The following is a 23192-nucleotide window of genomic DNA, read 5'->3' on the forward strand; positions in this document are numbered from 1 at the left end:
TTGGTCCCGAGTTGCTGTTTAATGGCGCATTCAGATTATAGCTATATAAAAGTCAGAGAGAAACACTTTGGCTTTGCACCAACACTTGTGGTTATAGTGTAAATGGAGTCTGAACTGGAATCAAGGCCTGACCAGAGTGAAGAGGAGGAAATCCTAGAGGAGACTGCACTTCACTTCAGTCAATAAGACCTTTGACATCAGAGTTACATCCACAAGCTTAGTGACACTGTAAAGCAGAAACAAATTTGCAACAATGCTAAGTTTGTAGTGTGAATGCACAAGGTCACGATCTTGAGAAACCACAAAACTAGTATGGTCATCACTTGCAATTAATTTTTTTTTTAAAGTAAGAAAATCATTGTGTACTCATACTACACATGGAGAATCATTCTGCACTTATCAGAATGCACGTGGGAAACGAGATCAGGCAAGATACACTACAATGTACAACACCGATTTATCAAGGTGTTTCTACACTATATCTATACACAGGAATGTGTACAATATTGAACATGTGCAATATTGAAAATATGCATCAGATTACAAATCTACATTCTTAAATACATTAAGCACTTAATACTTGTCTAAATAAATGCTTATAGAAAGCTAAATATATTGCAGCATTGGTGAATTAAGACAATTTTGTAGCTTCTATCCTCAAGTATACTTGAGGGGCAAAAGCTATTGAAGGGGAGAACAATTTATTCAACTCTACTATACCAATATATTAGGAAATAAAAACAGGATTGCCTCTAGAGAGCCTCTAACTCCACCCTTCAATAACACTCAATTTTCTCCTCTTATACTTCAACAAGAACGCCCTTATAATCGTTAAAAAGGCATTACGATAGTGTGATAATTCGGACATTGGTGAAGTGTTACAACCCTGGATGGGTTTTTTTCCGGGGTGCGGAGGGCGGGGGGGGGGGGGGGGGGGGGAGGAATTATATAAATTAAACTTATACTGTGTGTCTTTCGGATGAGACGTTAAACTGAGGCCCCATCTGCTCTTAGGTGGACGTAAAAAATCCCATGGCACTATTTCAAAGAGCAGGGGAGCTATCCCTGGTGTCCTGGCCAATATGTATCCCTCAATCAACATCACTAAAAAAGATTATTTGGTCATTATCACAATGCTGTTTGTGGGACCTTGCTGTGTGCAAATTGGCTGCCGCGTTTCCTACCTTACAACAGTGACTATACTTCTTAAAATAATCTATTAGCTGTAAAGAGCTTTGGAATGTCCTGAGGTCATGAAAGGCGCTACATAAATGCAAGTCTTTCTTTCTTTATAAAGTATATGTTTCCTATCAGTTGGCATCGAGTTGCTGGAGAAATCTGTGGCCCAGACCATCTTGCACTTGCAGCTGAATATATTATGGCAAGAATGTGAATAAATCAAGAAAGATAAAAAGAGAGATTACTTTTAAATACTAAATACGCACAATACATCAGAGAGCAGGTCAGAGGCTGGGTATTCTGCAGCGAGTGGTTCACATTCAGACTCCCCAAAGCCTCTCCACCATCGATTAGGCACAAAGTCAGGAGTGTGATAACAACTTGTATTTATATAGCACCTTTAACGTAGTAAAAAGTCCCAAGGCGCTTCACAGGAGCGTTATAAAACAAAATTTGACGCTGAGCCACAGAAAGAGAAATTAGGGCAGATGAAAGAGGTAGGTTTTAAGGAGCGTCTTAAAAGGAGGAAAAAGAGGTAGAGAGGCGGAGGGCTTAGGGAGGGAATTCCAGAGCTTAGGGCCTAGGCAACAGAAGGCACGGCCACCAATATTTGAACGATTAAAATCGAGGATACTCGAGGGCAGGATAGAGGACCGCAGATATCTCAGGGGTGAGAAGAGCTGGAGGAGATGAGAGAGATAAGAAGGGGCGAGGACATGGAAGGATTTGAAAACAAGGATGAGAATTTTCAAATCGAGGTGTTGCTTAACCAGAGCCAATGTAGGTCAGCGAGCAAATGGATGATGGGTGAATGGGACTTGGTGCGTGCTGGGACATGGGCAGCCGAGTTTTGGATGACCTCAAGTTTATGTAGGGTGGAACATGGAAGCCAGCCAGGAGTGCACTGGAATAGTCAAGTATAGAGGTAACAACAGCATGGATGAGGGTTTCAGCAGATGAGCAGGGGCGGAGACTGGCGATGTTACGGAGGTGGAAATAGGCAGTCTTAGTTATGCCGCAGATATGTGGTCAAAAGCTGATTTCAGGGTTAAACATGACATCAAGGTTGCGGAAAGTCTGGTTCAACCTCAGACAGATGCTAGGGAGAGGGATGGAATATTCTCCACTTGCCTGGATGGCTGAAGCTGCAACACAAGAATCTCGATACCATCCAGGACAAAGCAGCTTGATCGACAGCCCATCCACCACCGGCACACTGTGGCTGCAGTGTGTGCCATCTACAGGATGCACTGTAGTAATTCGCCAAGGCTTCGTTGACAGCACCTCCCAAACCCACGACCTCCACCATCTAGAAGGACAATGCCAGCAACCAGTGTCCATCACCAAGAGTGGCTCGGTAGCACCACTACTGACAGAGCTGGTCAAGATCTGAAGGATATAACTGCCAGTCTGGGCCTGCGACAGGGAGAGAGAACCAACACGAGCGGAAAAACTTACTTGACTTCGTCCTCACCAATCTACCTGTCGTAGAGGCATCTGTCCATGACAGTATTGGTAGCAGTGATGACGAAGTCCCATCTTCACACGGAGGGCACCCTCCATCGTGTTGTGTGGCACTGCCACCGTGCTAAATGGGACAGATTCAGAACAGATCTAGCAGCTCAAAACTGGGCATCCATGAGGCGCTGTGGGCCATCAGCAGAACTGTATTCCACCACAATCTGTAGCCCGGCATATCCCTCACTCTACCATTACCATCAAGCCACGTGATCAACCCTGGTTCAATAAGGAGTGAAGAGCATACCAGCAGCACCAGGCGTACCTAAAAATGAGGTGCCAACCTGGGGAAGCTGCAACACAAGACTACATGCATGCTATAGACAAGGCTAAGCGATCCCACAATCAACGGATCAGATCAAAGCTCTGCAGTTCTGCCACATCCAGTCGTGAATGGCGGTGGACCATTAAACAACTAACGGGAGGAGGAGGTTCCATGAATATCCCCATCCTCGATGATGGTGGAGCTCAGCACGTGAGTGCAAAAGACAAGGCTGAAGTGTTTGCAACCATCTTCAGCCAGAAGTGCCAAGTGGATGATCCATATTGGCCTACTCCCGAGGTCCCCACCATCACAGAAGCCAGTCTTCAGCCAATTCGATTCACTCCACGAGATCAAGAAATGGCTGAGCGCACTGGATACTATAAAGGCTATGGGCCCCGACAACATCCCGGCTATCGTGAAGACTTGTGCTCCAGAACTAGCCGCACCTCTAGCCAAGCTGTTCCAGTACAGCTAAAACACTGGCATCTCTCTGACAATGTGGAAAACTGCCCAGGTATGTCCTGTCCACAAAAAGCAGGACAAATCCAATCCGGCCAATTACCACCCAATCAGTCTACTCTCAATCATCCGCAAACTGATGGAAGGTGTCATCAACAGTGCTATCAAGCAGCACTTACTCACCAATAACCTGTTCACTGATGCCCAGTTTGGGTTCCCCCAAGACCACTCGGCTCCCGACCTCATTACAGCCTTGGTCCAAACATGTACAAAGGAGCTGAATTCCAGAGGTGAGGAGAGTGTGACTGCCTTTGACATCAAGGCAGCATTTGACCGAGTGTGGCATCAAGTAGGGTTGCAAAATTGCGGGAATTTTTAAAAAGAGGAAACTTTCCATGGGAATTTAGGGAATTGAGTTTTTTTGCACACTGATGGCTTTTGTCTCTGACCCTTATATTATCTTAGTCATCAAAATAGACATACTGTTCCATACAAATAAAAACAGGCTTTCAAAACTTTATTTAGGTTATAATTTTGAACTTTATTGAACCCCCACAAAAAAGACCCATCTAAAATAAAATTAAAAAGAGCGTCAGCTTATTTGCCTGTAACTTGTCATTTTGTCCCTTTGAGACTTCAACTCATGAGTCTTGAGTCTTCTACTCATCATTGCTCCTCCCGATTCTCTGACGTGTCCATTTCCTCCTCGATCACTGTCTAGCTGTGTAGTGGACACTTCTGTATCTGGCTCAAAGTTGTAGGTCCGCCCGGATAGCCACCAGTTTCTCCACTCTCGTTAGTCAGCCTGTTGCGCACCTTTGTATGCATATTCCCAAAGTGACCAGTTTCGTTTAGAGGTCGCTGATGAAGGTGGGATTTGGAGTATCACCAATGCAATGGGTGACAGGGCCTCAGATGCACAAAGTCCATTCCACCAGGTATGTGCACTGATATGCTTGCATGATTCCCATATCCCATCCCCATTCCAAAGACCTTGCTTGGTAGAGAACTTTGCCAGCCTTCCCAGAACTTTGCCCACATCCAGACTGAGGTGGCGAGAGGGTAGAAATCACACTAAGCGCTGTTGATCTGTTCTCCAGAAAGTATTGGTCTCCCAACATGCTTTGGGTCCAGCATGTATGCTGCAGCATGAATCGGCTTGATAGAAAATTCTTGACGCGTCTGTATGAATTGAACAATTGCCTTCTCTGCTTTGAGCAGCAGGGATGTGGGTCAAAATGCTGATTTTAGTTTAAGGCTGCTAACCACTCTCTCCCAAAACACATCATCCAGCAGTATTTTCTTGATGGCGGTTTCCATATCCCCAGACTGGGATATTGCCATTTCTTGCAACGACTCCTTACCCTCCAGAAGGCTGTTGTACATTATGACAACACCACCCCATCTAGTGTTGCTGGGCAGCTTCAGTGTGGTGTTCTTGTTCTTTGTCGTTTGCTTGGAGTTGTAGGTTGCTGCCACTACCTGTTTTCCCCCTGACATACTTAACAACTTGCTTGGCTTTCTTGTAGAGTGTTTCCATGGTTCTCAAACCCATGATGTCCTTCAGGAGCAGGTTGAGCCCATGAACTGCGCACCCAATAGACGTAATACGAGGGTAGGCCTCCTCTACTTGAGCCCAAGCAGCCTTCATATTCGCAGCATTGTCAGTAACTACTGCAAAGACCTTTTGTGATCCAAGATCATTGATGACCGCTTTCAGCTCATCAGCAATGTATGTGCCTGTTGTCCTTCGTGTCTGTGCTCTTGAACACTGGGAGAGGAGTGGAGATGATGTCGTTTATGATGCCCTCCCCTCGTACATTTGACCACCCATCTGAGATAACTGCAACACAGTCTGCCATCTCTATCATTTCTTTGAGCTTTCCTTGGACTCTGTTATACTCAGCCTCCAGCAAATAAGTAGACAAAGCATGTCTGGTGGGAGGACAGTATGCAGGGCAAATAACATTGAAAAATCTCTTCAGTACACATTGGCTGTGAGCATGAGGGGTGAGCCTGTCGCATATACAGCTCGAGCAAGGCATTCATCTGCATTCTTCTGGCTATGGTTATCCATTGTATAGAAGAACCTTCCAAGTGGGCCAGGAGTTGCTGATAAGGAGTCTGATGCTGAATGTGAACCATCATCTTCTTGAATGAAAGCAGAGGAACTCTGGGCTGACTGCGGTGAGCTTTGAGTGACGTCGTTGCATTTGGATATAAATGCTGCTGCATCTTTGTGGCATTCTTTACATATGGCTTTGTACAGTGTTTGCACATCTTTAATGCCTGGGGTAAAATGCTTCCGCACATCCGACGGTAAATGTGGCATTGTTCTATGCAGAGAAATAAAGGGCATTCGTTTCTGTGTCGAACTGCAGTCGATCAGCACGACTGCAACAGGGTGAGTAAATTTTTCCTGATGCTCCATGTGATGGAAGCATGACATGTGCATGCACGACACTACATCACCAATAGAGGGAGCTAATCACTCATCCAACCAATCAGGACACATTTGTTCACAGTCACACACAAGGCTTGTTTTAATAATTACAAGTTAAGTAAGAAGATAAACATATATTGATTAAGAAATTCCTTAATAATTAAGATTCCATCTCTGTTAGTAATTTTAAGAGGGGACCTGTGGGGAAAAAATGAAAAATACAAAAAAAAGCTAGCATGTACTTTTTTGGGCAAAATTCCCAAGCTAAACTTCCCGTGGAAAATTTCTGGAAATTTCACGGAAATTTACCAGAAACTTTCCACCCCTTCGCAACCCTAGCATCAAGGAGCCCTAGTAAAACTGAAGTCAATGGGAATCGGGAAAACGCTCCACTTACTGGAGTTGTGGTGGTTGAATGTCATTCATCTCAGCCCCAGGACATCGCTGCAGGGGTTCCTCAAGGCAGTGTCCTAGACCCAACCATCTTCAGCTGCTTCATCAATGACCTTACCTCCAACATAAGGTCAGAAGTGGGGATGTTCGCTGATGACTGCACAGTGTTCAGTGCCATTCACAACTCCTCAGATAATGAAGCAGTCCATGCCCGCATGCAACAAGATGTGGATGACGTTCAGGTTTGGGCTGATAAGTGGCAGGTAACATTCGCACCACAGAAGTGCCAGGCAATGACTATCTCCAACGAGAGAGAGATTCTAACCACCTCCCCTTGACATTCAACGGCATTACCATCGCCAAATCCCCCACCATCAACATCTTGGGGGTCACCATTGACCAGAAACTTAACTGGACCAGCCGCATAAATACTGTGGCAACAAGAGCAGGTCAGAGGCTGGGTATTCTGCAGCAAGTGTCTCACCTCCTGACTCTCCAAAGCCCTTTCCACCATCTACAAGGCACAAGTAAGGAGTGTGATGGAATACTCTCAAACTTGCCTGGATGAGTGCAGCTCCAACAACACTAAAAAAGCTCGACACCATCCAGGACAATGCAGCCCACTTGATTGGCACCCCATCCACCACCTTAAACATTCACTCCCTCCACCACCAGCGCACCATGGCTGCAGTGTGTACCATCTACAAGGCGCACTGCAGCAACTCGCCAAGGCTTCTTCGGCAGCACCTCCCAAACCCATGACCTCTTCCACCTAGAAGGACAAGGGCAGCAGGCGCATGGGAACACCACCACCTCCAAGTTGCCCTCCAAGTCACACACCATCCTGACTTAGAAGTATATTGCCGATCCTTCATCGTCTGAGTCAAAATCCTGGAGCTCCCTACCTAACAGCACTGTGGGAGCACCTTCATCACACGGACTGCAGCGGTTCAAGAAGGCAGCTCACCACCACCTTCTCAAGGGCAATTAGGGATTGGCAATAAATGCTGGCCATGCCAGCGACGCTCACATCCCATAAATGCATTTTTTTTTTTTTTTTTAAAGTGCATGGTAACACCATCACCTCCAAGATTCCCTCCATATCACACATCATCACTACTTGGACATATATTGCCATTTCTTCATCGGCGCTGGGTCAAAATCCTGGAACTATGTACCTAACAGCACAGTGAGAGTACCACACAGACTGCAGCGGCTCAAGAAGGCTCACCACCACTGTCTCAAGGGAAACTAGGGTTGGCCAATAAATGCTCACGTTGCCACCGATGCCCACATGCAGAGAATTTTTTTTTTTTTATTCTTTCCTGACCCAAGCCAGTTTCCGGCCCTCACCATATATTCACACAAAAAAAGCATGGTGCACCAAGCCTTAAATCTTTTAGTTGTAAACAAAATATATAATTGAGCCTTTAAAGCGGAAGAGGAAAAAATATTTTAAAAAGGCAGAGACCACTTGCCTGCAATACAAGCACACCCCCTGCCTGAAAATCATTAAGCAGCCATGAAAATGTCCACAGCCCATACTAGCCAGCTTTCTAGAGCAAGAGGCTGGATGGCACAAAACACCTCCTGCAAGGTGGAAAATTGAGGATAAAAAATAAAGTTCCAGACCAAAATGCAAATTTATCCAATACATCAATATTACTTCTCTTCAGTGGATTCAGCTTCCTGGCCACGAGCATACAACAGCTGTTCAGTGTTTCCTCTTAATGTATCTAATTAGAAATAATTTTGTGTGGGGGCATGCAAAACATCACTGAAGAATGCAGTTTCCTGATTTCATACAGGATTCAAGTATAGAACAGTAACCATTACAAATAGCTTTCACAAAAAGCCTGTTCAGAATTTCCACCACCACCCCACTTTCATTCTCCAAGTTTACAATAAAAGGTATCAGCATGGAGATACAAGAGACAATTACCAGGGATCAACATAACAATCTGTCCAACACAATCAAGAAAATGGTGGGATCGTTGTCCCTCATACCAAAAGTGCATCAGCTTACGCTGAATCTGTCATTTCAGATGGTTGAGACAAAGCTTAACAAGGACAAGTGGTCGTTTCTTGATACCTGTCCCAGAGAAAAGTATTTTCTCCCACAAATTTCCATTTCTGCATACACCTACGTAATTCACATGGTCTCAAAAACAAGTTTCACTGTATGTAACTGAGAAGCTGCCAAACGCTATTACTGCAATTACATTGCCGATTTGCTAACAGCAGCTAACTGACAATCATGGAAACTAGAATACAGGAGGTGGCCATTCAGCCGAATGTTGTGCTAATACTAGCTTTTCAACTAGAGCTATCTACTCTATGCCATTCAACGCCATTTCATAAGAACATAAGAAATAGGAGTAGGTCATTCGGCCTTTCGAGCCTGCTCCACCATTCAATAAGATCATGGCTGATCATCTACCGCATCTCCACTTTCCTGAACTATCCCCATATCCCTTGATTCCCTTAATATTCAAAAATCTATCGAGCTCTGTCTTGAATATACTCAACGACTGAGCCTCCACAGCCCTCTAGGGTAGAGAATTCCAAAGATTCACCACCCTGAGTGAAGAAATTTCTCCTCATCTCAGTCCTAAATGGCCGACCCCCTATTCTGAGACTGTGACCCCTGGTTCTCGACTACCCAGCCAGGGGAAACATCCTCCCTGCATCTACCTTGTCAAGCCCTGCAAGAATTTTGTATGTTTCAATGAGATCACCTCTCATTCTTCTGAACTCAACAGGCCTAGTCTACTCAATCTCTCCTCATTAGGACAATCCCCCCATTCCAGGAATCAGTCTGGTGAACCTTCATTGCACTCCCTCTATGGCAAGTATATCCTCCCTTAGGTAAGGAGATCAAAACTGTGCACAATACTCCAGGAGTGGTCTCACCAGGGCCCTATATAATTGCAGTAAGACGTCTTTACTCTTATACTCAAATCCTCTTGTAATAAAGGCCAACATACCATTTGCTTTCCTAATTGCTTGCTGTACCTGCATGTTAGCTTTCAGTGATTTGTGTACAAGGACACCTAGGTCCCTCTGAACCCAACATTTCCCAATCTCTCTCCATTTAAAAAATACTCTGCTTTTCTAATTTTCCTACTAAAGTGGATAACTTCACATTTCTCCACATTATATTCCATTTGCCATGTTCTTGCCCACTCACTTAGCTTGTCTATATCCCCTTTGAAGCCTCCTTGCATCCTCCTCAAAACTTACATTCCCACCCAGCTTTGTATCAGCAGCAAACTTGGATATATTACATTTGGTCCCCTCATCCAAATCATTGATGTAAATTGTGAATAGCTGAGGCCCAAGCACTGATCCTTGCAGTACCCCACTAGTCACAGCCTGCCAACCTGAAAATGACCCGTTTATTCCTACTCTCTTTTCTATCCATTAAACAATCCTCAATCCATCCATGCTAATATATTACACCCAATCCCATGAGCCCTAATTTTGTTTAATAACCTCTTGTGTGGCACCTTATTGAATGCCTTCTGAAAATCCAAATACACCACATCCATTGGTTCCCCTGATCTATTCTGCTAGTTACAACCTCAAAACTTGTCAAGCACGATTTCCCTTTCATAAATCAGTGTTGACTCTGCCCAATCCTATTATTTTCTAAGTGCCCTGTTACCACATCCTTAATAATGGATTTGAGCATTTTTCCTACTACTGATATCAGGCTAACTGGTCTGTAGTTCCCCGTTTTCTCTCTCCCTCCTTAAATATAAATGGTGCTTCAACACGGCTACAGAGGCATTGCAAACTAACAGATGTACTTTTGTTGATGCCTCTTGGTGGCAGCTTTGGATCGAATCGTGACAAACAGACAGTTTCCAGTAGAGATGGCCATTTGTTTTGGCTGCCAGCGGACAGATGTAGCTACAGCACTTGTGCTTAACCCACTCAGGTCAGCAAATTGCTGGCCTTTACCGATGTACAAACTTTCACTCATGCAATTGTTTTGAAGTCAAACAGGCTGCTGTAGAAACTGCTCCACAACGAACAGCTGTTTCTACAGCACTAGGTCTCCTCCCCCTCCCCTATCCAGAACCACCACTGGAAGCAGTTCTGCAATATACAATTAAAGAAAAAGGCTTGTATTTATATAACTCCTTTCACAACCACCGGATGTCCCAAAGCAGTCCCAATGAAGTACTTTTTTGTAGTCACCGTTGTAATGTAGGAAACGCAGCAGCCAATTTGCGCACAGCAAGCTCCCACAAACAGCAATGTGATAATGACCAGTGATGTTGATTGAGGTATATATATTGGCCAGGACACCGGAGATAACTCTCCTGCTCTTCTTCAAAATAGTGTCATGAGATCTTTTACATCCACCTGAGTAGACGGGCCTCAGTTTAAACGTCTCATCCGAAAGACTGCACCTCCGACAGTGCAGCACTCCCTCAGCACTGCACTGGAGTCAGACGAGATTTTTGTGCTCAAGTCTCTGGAGTGGAACTTGAACCCACAACCTTCTGACTCAAAGGCAAGAATGATACGCACTGAGCCATGGCTGACGATGCATGTATGATTGAAGAAATTTGAGCTCTGTAATCATCTAGACCTCCACTTTATAACCTGCCTGATTATTGTAGATGTATAACTGAGGATTCAGAAATAGTTGGTAAATATAGAATATTTGGTAGAACAGCGAACACATTAAAAAAGTCAATTGAAATTAACCGCTGCCTTTTGATGTCACGAGTGAAACTTTATACAATTAAACTTCCATTAAAAGGAGTGGTATTATTTTGGCACTTGTGGGAGTACAAGGGCGCTCAACAAATTTTGGCCAGGAATCACAATTAAGGCAGTGATTTGCTCAAGGCTCATTCTCATAAGTACCACAAGATTTAATTTTAAAGAGGGTGGCTTTCTCTCCTCCCTTTCCAAATATGGCCAAAGGCTTCTAATTAAGTCAAAACAATTGCACATGAACGTACATTCACCAGTAGTCAAGTGTCCAAATAGGTTTCTTAAAATAAAACACCACTTCCACTTTAATGTGGCCTCAATAAAAAACAACTGAATTTAGAGTTTCAGAATTTAAATTAGCAGCGAGAGCAGAAATGCATTGGTAAAGTAAAATTTACAAAATAATACTCAGTTTTTTGCATCATAAGGGCCTGAGGCCTGAAGTCTCCCCCACTCACCCCCAGTACTGGTAGTGCAGTGAATTCAATCACATTTATTGATTCTGGAGCTTCTCCAGTGAAGAAAGTAGTTTGGGTCAAACTTTAAAAACAAAGTGCAGACATGCCACGGCACATACATGCTCTGGAAGGAGTATTTCAGAACAAAATTCAAAATTTACAATGCAAGAAACATTGCTCATGGACAAATTATGGTAGTAAAATACATATCTTTTGGATTTTAAAAAACCACAGTAATCCATTGTGTTAGCCACCCATAATTAGCTTTGGCACGATTCCAAATTACTTGCAACATTAAAAAATGCCTCAATCCTTAAGTCACAGAAATTACAAACATGCTTATTTAGTTTCAAGTCTTTCAGACAACACATTTTTTACTCCATTCTAGAGCATGTATAACTGAATCAGTTCTCGTTCAAGATGTCTAACAAAGCAATGTTAACTAGCAAAATCAAACTTAATGGAGGGAAAGCTGCAGAAGCCAAGTCAGAGATGCAAACTCTCTTACTGGCATCAGTACCTTTACCTACAGATATTGAAGTACAACCGGCAGGAAGACTAGTGCGCCAGTCCTGATCCTCTTGATTTACAGCTTTATACTAGATGCATGGAGCAGCATTAAAATAATCCACCCCAAATGACTGCAAACTCGCTGTTACTGAAAAAAATACAGCAGCTCTGCATACCTGGTCGGACATACTGGTATGCACAAAAAATTATTTTTGTACACTGCAGACAAGTCAGTTTCCAACTCATTCTGGCATTTCAGGCTACTTTCACCACTAGAAGAGGTGGTTTGAATCTTGCAGAGAGATTTCAACAGAGGAACATCTAATGAGTGCCATTATGGTGGTAGAATCACTAATTTATTTGTAGTAATGTTCCAAATAAAGAGGTAATTTAAAAAATATATAAACGCACAACACTCGCGACAATCCTTCCATTAAAAAATGTTGCAAAACAAGTGTGACAGGATTACCAGATTAACTGAAAGACCAGCGCATTATACACACTGATACCTTACAGAAAGATAATTAGAGGAAACAGGCACAGGCTGTAGGCTTGGTTTGAAAAGAATAAGCTTCAGCTATTGAGATTAGGTTATTTCAAAGTTGTTGAGCTGCTTTCACCAAATCTGCCCCAGAGAGCGGAGAGGCTGGGTCATTGAATATATTTAAGGTCGAGATAGACAGATTTTTGAATGGTAAGGGAGTCAAGGGTTATGGGGAGCAAGCAGGGAAGTGGAATTGAGGCCAAGATCTGATCAGCCATGGTCTCATGTCTCATTATAGCCTTGGTCCAAACATGGACAAAGGAGCTGAATTCCAGAGATGAGGTGAGAGTGACCGCCCTTGACATCAAGGCAGCATTTGACTGAGTGTGGCATCAAGGAGCCCCAGTAAAACTGAAGTCAATGGGAATCAGGGGGAAAACTCTCCACTGGCTGGAGTCATACCTAGCACAAAGGAAGATGGTTGTGATGGTTGAAGGTCAGTCATCACAGCCCCAGGACATCGCTGCAGGAGTTCCTCAGGGCAGTGTCCCAGGCCCAGCCATCTTCAGCTGCTTCATCAATGTCCTTCCCTCCAACATAAGGTCAGAAGTGGGGATGTTCACTGATGACTGCATAGTGTTCAGTGCCATTCACAACTCCTCAGATAATGAAGCAGTCCATGCCCGCATGCAACAAGACCTGGACAATATTCAGGCTTGGGTTGATAAGTGGCAGGTAACATTCGCGCCACAGAAGTGCCAGGCAATGACTATCTCCAACAAGCGAGAGTCTAACCACCGCCCTTTGACATTCAACAGCATTACCATCACTGAATCCCCCACCATCAACATCCTGGGGGTCACCATTGACCAGAAACTTAACTGGACCAGCCACATAAATACTGTGGCAACAAGAGCAGGTCAGAGGCTAGGTATTCTGCAGCATCCACCACCTTAAACATTCATCCCTCCACCACCGGCGTACCGTGGCTGCAGTGTGTACCATCTACAAGACGCACTGCAGCAACTGGCCAAGGCTTCTTTGGCAGCACTTCCCAAACCTACAACCTCTTCCACCTAGAAGGACAAGGGCAGGAGGTACATGGGAACACCACCATCTCCAAGTTCCCCTCCAAGTCACATACCGTCCTGACTTAGAAGTATATCACCAATCCTTCATTGTCGCTGGGTCAAAATCCTGGAACTCCCTCCCTAACACCACACAGACTGCAGCAGTTCAAGGCAGCGGCTCACCACCACCTTTTCAAGGGCAATAAATGCTGACCTTACCAGCGACACCCACAACCCATAAACAATTTTTTTTTTTAATTTGATCCTTGGTGAGTTAGTTGTTAGGAATAATACAATTGGCCTCAGCTCCTACAAGTAGCAAAATTGGCCTCTGCTCTCCTGGGTTGGGCAAGGGAGGAAAAGATGATCAACTACAGCTTCCACTCCTGATCACGATCTAACAACACCCGATGGAAGTGTGCATCTGTGGACAGAGGGTATGGACTGTATCGGGCTTGGCTGTGATGCACCCTCACAGTTGAATAGCCTGCCAGCATTGAATGTCAAGGCGCACACATTAATAACTGCCCACCTTAGGGAGGTGCTGGAGCACAGTTAACACCCAGAGTCAAATCCTTCAAGGAAAAGGGAGCAGAGAAAATTGACAAGGAAATTCAAACAAAAATGAAGATTGAAGTTTTTCAATTGTCAAAATTGAGTGAACCCAAAATACTGATGGCCTGAATTCACAATTGAAACATTTTTGCCAGCAAAATAATCCACCCCCAAAATTGTGTGGAAGGGGAAAAACAGAGAGAAGGCAGGATAACTCAAGTCTGATACAAAAATTGGCCATGTGGTTGATAGTGAGGATGAAAGCTGTAGAATGCAGGAAGAGATCAATGGATTGGTCAGGTGGGCAGAAAAGTGGCAAATGGAATTCAATCTGGAGAATTGTGAGGAAATGCATTTGGGGAGGGCCAACAAGGCAAGGGAATACACAGTAAATGGTCAGATACTGAAGTATAGAGGCACAGAGGGACCGTGGAGTGCATGTCCACAGATCCCTGAAGGTAGCAGGACAGGTAGAAAAGGTGGTTAAGCTGGCATACGAGATACTTTCCTTTGTTAGCCGAGACATAGAATACAAGAGCAGGGAGGTCATGCTTGAACTGTATAAAACACTAGTTAGGCCACAGCTAGAGTACTGTGTACAGTTCTGGTCACCACATTACAAGAAAGATGTGATTGCACTAGAGAGGGTGCAGAGGAGATTTACAAGGATGTTGCCAGGACTGGAGAATTTTAGCTACGAGGAAAGATTGGATAGGCTGGGGTTGTTTTCTTTGGAACAGAGGGGGCTGAGGGGAGACTTGATTGAGGTGTATAAAATTGAGGGGCCTAGATAGAGTGGATAGGAAGGCCCTATTTCCCTTAGCAGAGAGGTCAATAACTAGGGGGCATAGATTTAAAGTAATTGGTAGAAGGATTAGAGGGGAGTTGAAGAGAACTTTATTCATCCAGAGGGTGGTGGGGGTCTGTAACTCACTGTCTGAAAGGGTGGCAGAGGCCAAAACCCTCATCACATTTAAAAAGTACTTGGCTATGCACTTGAAGTGCCGTAACCTACAAGGCTACAGACCACGAGATGTAAAGTGGGATTAGGCTGGATAGCTCTTTTTTGGCCAGCACAGACACGATGGGCTGAATGGCCTCCTTCTGTGCTGTAAATTCCTATGATTCTATTCTGTGATTTTCACATTCCTATAAAGAAATTTAAAATATCACGCACCAAATACACCTTTGAACAGTGGAGTACGAAGGTTTCCAGCCACTAAAAAAATACAAAAAAGGCATTAAATAAACCTTCAAATACTCAAATTGGAGAGAGATGTTGGCATTACTTGCAAGCTGTGGAGCTTTTCATCTCAGCACTGCTAGAAAGTAAGTGCAATTTCTAGCCCTGGTGGGCTAGGAATAGATTTGAAGTTCAGCTCCAGGCTAATGACAATACTATGGAGCCAGATGATGAGCATCTCCTTTACATTCAGCACATTTGTTATGAAATCTATAAAAAGAGTGACTTTAAACAATCTGGAATAAAAAGAGGAAGAATCAAGGTGGCTGATTAGTTTGAATGTTATGATATATTGCAACAGAATGCATTAATGAGTGTACCATCCAGTGTTTTAGAAACTACAATATAAAGTAAATTTTCTTTCATCACTTCATCAGTACACTTAACATACACAAAGGCACTCTCCTTTCTTCAAAGATTGTTAGTAAAATTACATTTTGGGGGTAGCACACCCTTAAAGATTGACCCCATCATTCTTCACGGTTACCCTGGCAAAGATAATTGACAAGACACAGTATTGAGCCAATCACGTATGTACAGTAGTAATAAACACGGTCGGTAACAGATTAAATGTAACTGTGCAAAGATGCAGGCTACAGGAGGCCACAAGCAGCTCACTAATAAATCAGATCCAAAATAGCAAGCTCGGCTATTGTGCAAGATCACTCCTTCACTTACATTTTAAGTCTAGCCTCGGCGTGCGACCATGTACTACTTAGTGGTGTATTGTAGGTTTCGGTGTGCAATTTCCTACAAGATTTTGACCAGAAGTTCCCCAACAGCCAAGGAACAAAATGCACCAAAGTAGTACTAAGCATATGGAGCAAAAGGTCCTAAGTCTGATTCCACACAGTTGCTGATCTCTGTTGAGGAAGTAACTGGGACGTTATAACTGGCCTCAGCACCAATGGGGAGGGAGAAATCAGCCATGGTTCCCATTTCTAAATCTGACCTGTGGGCATCAGGTGAGGGAGATGATTGATATTTTCTGTGATGCTCCTGTGAGAATATAACCTGAGACATGGACGCCAATTGGACAAGGTACCAGTGACTGCCCAGCACCCATGGCCATAACTTAAGTCAATACCTTGAGGAGGAGGTGGAGTAAAACTAGCAGAGAAAAGTCCCGCTCCTGATTGGCACTGATTGATGCCCCCAGCTGGATGCAGAATGAGAACAGGATCAGGCTCTACCTCAATACCGTCCATGACTGTACGATAGCAAAATACTGCAGATGTTGGAAATCCGAAATAACAACAGAAAATGCTGGAAAAACTCAGCAGGTCAGGCAACATCCGTTGCCTGACCTGCTGAGTTTTTCCAGCATTTTCTGTTGTTATTACCGTCCATGACTGAATAGGCTGTTTCCACTGCCACAGCTCAAACTTGAAGAAAGGCAAGATACCAAAAGACTGTTAGCATCAAATACATACAATAGTATGAATCAACACCTTAATGGTAGGGATGGAAGGCAGCTGCAGAAAACTGGGGGGAAAATCTGCACACACATCTTTTACATCCCCCTTGATTTTGCCATCTAAGTGGCCTCGCCATCTCCTGAGTTTTGGACCATTTACCCCCTCTGCTTTACCACCTACTTTCCCCCAACTCCGGTACCCTCACTCTCTTCCTCTGGAAAAAAGATCGCTCCCCCAGCTCCTGTAAATTCACTCAAACTCCCAAATGTCTGTCTTCTCCTCCTCCACCCATCACAACATCTCTGCTGCTAACTGCTCCCTCACCTCTGCATTCAGTGTCCTTCTCTGTAACTATCTCTCACTAAAACCCTCTACCTCTCTCTCTGCCCACCTTTCCATCCAATCTTTATGACGTCTCCTTACTACCACTGTGACCCAGCATATAGTTTTTAGTATTTTTCTTGCTAAAGCATCTTGGGAAATTTTTCCACACTAAAATGGTCCTAAATAATTACAGGTTGTTACAGAAAATTTCTAAATTCAAGGTTTGGCACATGACAGGATTTTCTTCTGTTACTGAAAATACAAGAGAAGTACAACAAAATCATCAACAAAACTATATCTGAACTAACTAGTACACCAAGATGTGAGACTTCACAAGACACAAACACCATGATTTTCCTTTTAGGCAACACATGAAAATCACTGAATGGCAAATATTTCTCTGTCCAAGGTGGTGCACAAGCTTTGTCACAATTTTTTACTGCGCATTTATGCACAAGTTATGGTACAATAGGAATCTAACTGGTTCCCCAGAATTTTCTTCTCTTAATGTGTTACTACTTCCAATTAGCAGCTCTCCCTAATCAGCCACCTCCTGGGAAGTACCAATTAACAGAGGGCCACTGTATGTCAAACAGTGCCATTACTTACTGTAACATTTCATAAATTATTTCAAACTTCATTGATCAAAAATAGAGTACATTATGCTGCAAAGCATCAACTAAACATTATTTTCAAATAACATGCGGTTAACTAAGAGTTCATTTATACTGCAACTTGACTGTGGTGCGAAGCGGTTTCCTCTTGGCAACAATGCTAGAATTGTAGTATAAATCCAGAGAGAAGCAGTGCAACATCCTGGTGCAGGTGGGCTCACACTAATCAAATCTAACCCTCCAACTAATTATTGCAAAAACCAAAGCCATTGTCTTCAGTCCCCGCAACGAACTCCGTTCCCTAGCCAGCAACTCAATCCCTCTCCCTAGTATCTGTGAGGCTGAACCAGACTGTTCGCAAACTTGGTGTCATATTAGACTCTGAAATGAGCTTCCGGCCACATACCCGCGTCATAACCAAGACCGCCGCCTATTCCCACCTCCGTAAGATCACCCTACTCCGCCCCTGCCTCAGCTCACCTGCTGCTGAAACCCTCATCCATGCCCTTGTTACCTCTAGACTTGACTATTCCAACACACTCCTGGGCTGGGCTGGCCTTGAGGTCATCCAAAACTCGGCTGCCAGTGTCCTAACTCGCACCTTGTCCCATTCACCCATCACCCCTGTGCTCGCTGACCTACATTGGCTCCCAGTTAAGCAACGCCTCGATTTGAAAATTCTCATCCGCGTTTTCAAATCCATTCATGGCCTCGCCTCGCCCCTCCCCATCTCTGTAATCTGTTCACGCTCTCTAAACATTTAAATTTCAACAGCTCCGAGAGCAATTTAGCATATGCAAGTAACAGAGCTGCCTGCTGGGCAAGAAAACTGGACGTTCAAGCCAGTCAGTGTAAACAAAGTACAGTACTGTGTGACTGGCCTCAATCTGGTAGCGGCAGCATAAATCTTAATGAATAATTTTAATCAGAATAATTTAAGCAGTGATTAATGCTCACAAACTCCCACTCCTTAGCTAAATTCTTCTACAATTAAATTGTTAGGCATGGATTTTTACACAATGCAAACTCTGGTATACTCACTAAAGGTGATTTCACAATTCTAACTAATTCCTCTGCATTCAAATTATTAGTTTAAGCTCAGTTTGAAATAATTTAAATCTGTGGCTAGATACAGTTAGTAAATCGGCATGGATTTCATATTAAAAATGAACAAAAAAGCATGCATCAGGGATTTTAACCACAAACTACTGTTTTTACAGCAACGCACTAAAACAATCAGTAGCATGATAAAACCAATGTTATATACACACAGACATCTTGCACGTTACTGACTGAACATTGTGTAGGAATTGTTCGCTTAACAGAGGATGTGATACAAGAACTATTAGTTACAATTGAGTTACATTTACACATGAAATGGCTAGCAATGACCTTCAGTGGTTAAATAAGTTACCGCCCCTTTAGTGTAATGTAAATGTCGAAATAAACTGGGTAGGAATGGCAAGTATAGTTATATTGGATTTGGAGGAGGTGCAAAGATTCACCGGAATAATACCAGTGCTAAAAGGGTTACATTTTTTGAGCACAGGTTGCCTAGATTAGACTTGTATTCTCTTGAGTATAGAAGATTAAGGAGTGATCTAATTGAGGTGTTTAAGATGATTAAAGGATTTGATAGGGTAGACAGAGAAACTATTTCCTCTGGTGGGAGAGTCTAGAACAGGGGAACATAACCTTAAAATTAGAACTAGGCCCTTCAGGGGTGATGTCAGGAAGCACTTCTTCACACAGGGTAGTGGAAATCTGGAACACACTTTCCCCAAAAAGTTGTTGAGGCTAGGTCAATTGAGATTGATAGAGTTTTGTTGGGCAAGGGTATTAAAGGATATGGAACCAAGGCGGGTAGATGGAGTTAAAATACACATCAGCCATGATCTAAATTAATGGTGGAACACGCTCGAGGGGCTGAAAGGCCTACTCCCGTACCTATAGTTTCCACAGGTTATACTTTCTTCTTTGAAGCTTTCACTCAACTATGTGACAACTGATTTGAAAAGGTTTCAAATTAAAGCATATCACCAGAGTATAACAGTAAAAGCCATCCAAAACAGATGTGTGCCTCACATCACTTCACCACACTTGCACATTTTTCTAGCACTGTAGCAGATATACTGTTTATGGCTAGGCACATGTCAACACAGCTAATATTTTAGGATGCATTTACATTTTCATTCTTTCCTTAGGAATAAAAGTTTTCTCACATCAAACAATTAGTTTGGAACAGCTTCATTCGACTGAATATAAAAACACCTAGTAAGCATGCTGTTTTTGCAAGGTGAAATTTCTGATGAGCAATGATCCTCACAGGTAAACTTGATATACTGTATATGAAATGTCCATTTTGCTGTAAAGCAATTAAGTCAATTTGAATCTAGTTTCTAAAGAAATCTAAAATTTATAGACAATAACTTTATACTGCCATTATGCTGAAAGTACCTGTTTGAGACAAGTATATATTTTGAGGTAGTGAAAACAGAATGCAGAGTTGTGTTGTTTCCTTACATCCATCAAGCCAAGTACTGCTTTACATAAGCATGCTGTCTGCATAATGGCCTTCAACTGCTAGTGAAACTAAGTTAAGGAAGGGCCGACTACAACATGAACACTTTTCAAATTACTAAAAACTTGGGTGTTGTAAGCAGTTCCGTTAAAATTTTAATTTGCAGCTTCATACTGCAAACAAAGCCAATCAAAGCACCTTGTGCAGGTGGGCTCTCACTGCACTGACTGGCACAGGTAAAATGTAATTTATATATTGCTCACTCATCAGTGCAACATGAAAACCACTTTCCACTGACAAGATGTGTAATAGAACAGGTTAAGACTTAATACAACAAAAATATGCCTACTAAAAGCAACATCCCAAGCCACATCAAGGATATCACCCAGACAGCCTTCAGTATCTAGTACTAACAACGTTCACTGAACTCGAAGACATTCACTGCAACCATCAATGTAACCCGTAATGTACCATTACCCAAGACAACAAATTCAAATCCTGTCTTCATCCTTATCCATTCAGAGGGGTAAGCGCACCAGTGATTCCATTAGAAATTAATCTACTTGATCGTTTGTCAAGTTCAAATAACTGAATTCAATAAAAAAAAAAAAAAAAAATTAACTTAAAAGAATAAGAGCTGAAACCAGCTGGGAGCTTAGATCATTTTGGCATCAAACGCTATGATAAACACAATATTGGAAATCTTCTCACTTTGCGTCGGTACTTGGAAGTAGCAAACCTGCTCACACTTTTAACTGGAGACATTAAACGGCGGTTAAAACACCACACAAACTGTTATATTTAAGCTATTGGATCGTTACAGATGGACGTTAATGACTTTTCTAACGGTATTACGGGCGTTTTAATACGAACCAATTAATTTGACTTTAAAAAGGCATCAATTGACCTCTTTATCTGAACTTGACAAACAATCATGTAGATTAACTTCTAATGGGATCGCTGAGGCACCCAGCACCCCCTGAATGGAGAAGGATGAGGACAGAATTTGTGTGGGGGTTTTTTGCCCTTGTTCATCATTTACTGATCTCGCTCCTTTCCACTCCAATACACAGAGGGTCCCCCCTTTTCTCTCGGTCTCCTCTAGCTAACAGCACAATGTGTGTGAATGAGTAACTCACCCGAGCGGGAGGATGAGAGACGCTTTCTGACTCCAGATGAAGTGCAGCTCACACCGACTCCGGAGCACCTCCACCCCCAGCCACCCCGACTCCTCACCACCCCCCCTAGGTCGGGGATGGGATGGGAAGGTGGGTGGTGGGGTGGGGGCCCGGTCAATTTCAGTACTTTAGTCAGGGGATAGCGGGCGGGGCTGGTGCTCGTCAGTTTTACAAAGTGCCACGGGCTCTCCCCGCTCCTTTAGTCCGGGGCGATCCCAGCTCCAACACCCCCGCCCGCTGCGTGGCGGCCGCCCCCGGCCTCCCCGCTCACACTGGAGCAGAGTCCGCGGCTTCTTTGTAGCGCAAACCCTGAAGCGGCTGTCCGCGGCCTCCCTCCCACAGAGCCCGGGCTGTCTATAAACTTTCCCCGCTCCCTGTTTCTCTCTCTCTCTCACACACACACGCTGGCTGAGTGTCTCACATCATGGCTTGTTGCCGCTGTGTGTTATGGAGGGGGTGAGGGGGGGGGTTGCTCCCCGCGGCCTGACTCTGTGCGGGGCGGGTGGGGTGGATGAGCGGGCGGGCAGGAGGGAGGGCGCTCTCAGCCCGCGCTCTCTGTCTCGAACGAGGGAGCGCACGAGTCGGACGTTCTGTTCTCGTCGCTTCCACTGAACTTCAGGATCAGAGAGGGGCGGGGCCAGGGGGGAGGGGCGAACGCCCCACCGCACACTCGGCGCGGGGAAATGACATCACCCCACTCAGGCAGTCACTGACCAGCTGCGTCAGAGGAGGAAGGAGAAACCATGGAGATGCTCAAGCTTTGGGGAGGAGTGAAATACTGAGTAACTTTCAGTGAATGGTTGTCACTTTTTTTTTGTCAAGTTCAAAGCCGAACATCAGGTAGGAGTGGAATAGGATTGAGTTCTAACGGGTTTTGATTTTGCTGCTGATGAAAATTCATTACAGTAGTTAATGTGAAGGGAGGGTTTTAAATTTTTTGTCCATTGGAACTAATTCTGGGAAATGTGAAAACTGTACCTAAAGGATGTGACCCAAAATGGCACCCGTATCCTTGTAGAGATTATTTGGATGGTGGCAAAGGATTTACATTTGCAAGACAGGTAAGGCAGACCAAAAACTAGGAAATTGCTGCTTGATTACACAAGATGTCAACTGTTAATTAAGGAGGCTTCATGAGTAGCAGAGAGGAAGGGGAACATAGCACATACGAGATAACATAGGTGTTTGGAAGGGTTAGTGAGCCTGACCTTCAAGGAGACAAACAAAAAGTAAAGCTGTGGAAAAAATAGTGAAAGTTACAGGAGGCATTTGATAAAGTCCCACATAAGAGACTGTTAACTAAAGTAGAAGCCCACAGAATCGAGGGCAAATTATTGACCTGGTTAGGAAATTGGCTGAGCAGCAGGAGACAGGCAGTAAGGATAATGGGTAGGTACTCAGATTGGCAGGATGTAACTAGTGGTGTCCCGCAGGGGCCTCAACTATTCACAATATTTATTAATGACTTAGATGATGGCATTGGAAGTCATATATCCAAATTTGCTGATGAGACAAAGATAGGCGGCATCATAGGTAGTGTAGATAAAAGCATAAAATTACAAAGGAATATCGACAGATTAAGTGAATGGGCAAAACTGTAGCAAATGGATTTCAATGTAGGCAAATGTGAGGTCATCCACTTTGGACCTAAAAAGGATAGAACAGGGTACTTTCTAAATGGTGAAAAGCTAAAAACAGTAGAGGTCTAAAGAGACTGGGAATCCAGGTACATATAGATTATAAAAATGTCACGAACAGGTACAGAAAATAATCAAAAAGGCTAATGGAATGCTGGCCTTTATATCTAGAGGACTAGAATACAAGGG

General features: G+C 43.7%; 1 protein-coding gene and 1 long non-coding RNA gene across 8 annotated transcripts in view; one reads left to right on the plus strand and one right to left on the minus strand.

The window, feature by feature from the left end:
• Positions 1-21599, minus strand: part of fbxw7 (F-box and WD repeat domain containing 7) — a 632150-nt gene extending 610551 nt beyond the window's left edge. For 3 of the 7 annotated variants that reach the window (XM_086011787.1, XM_086011771.1, XM_086011760.1), the window contains exon 1: positions 21328-21596. The gene's annotated coding sequence lies outside the window, so the exon portion shown is untranslated. Of the gene's footprint in view, positions 1-21327 lie in introns of all 7 variants that reach the window. The other 4 variants (XM_086011776.1, XM_086011765.1, XM_086011782.1 and 1 more) reach the window with 3 other exon arrangements.
• A 303-nt stretch (positions 21600-21902) lies between these two features.
• Positions 21903-23192, plus strand: part of LOC147122840 (uncharacterized) — a 58936-nt gene continuing 57646 nt past the window's right edge. The window contains exon 1 of the long non-coding RNA XR_015081780.1: positions 21903-22206. This is a non-coding gene — a long non-coding RNA (uncharacterized LOC147122840). The remainder of the gene's footprint in view (positions 22207-23192) is intronic.

This window comes from Somniosus microcephalus, chromosome 2 (genome assembly GCF_052327205.1).
Source record: "Somniosus microcephalus isolate GS21.2 chromosome 2, FLI_Smic_1.0, whole genome shotgun sequence".
In the NCBI taxonomy this organism is placed as follows: Eukaryota; Metazoa; Chordata; class Chondrichthyes; order Squaliformes; family Somniosidae; genus Somniosus; species Somniosus microcephalus.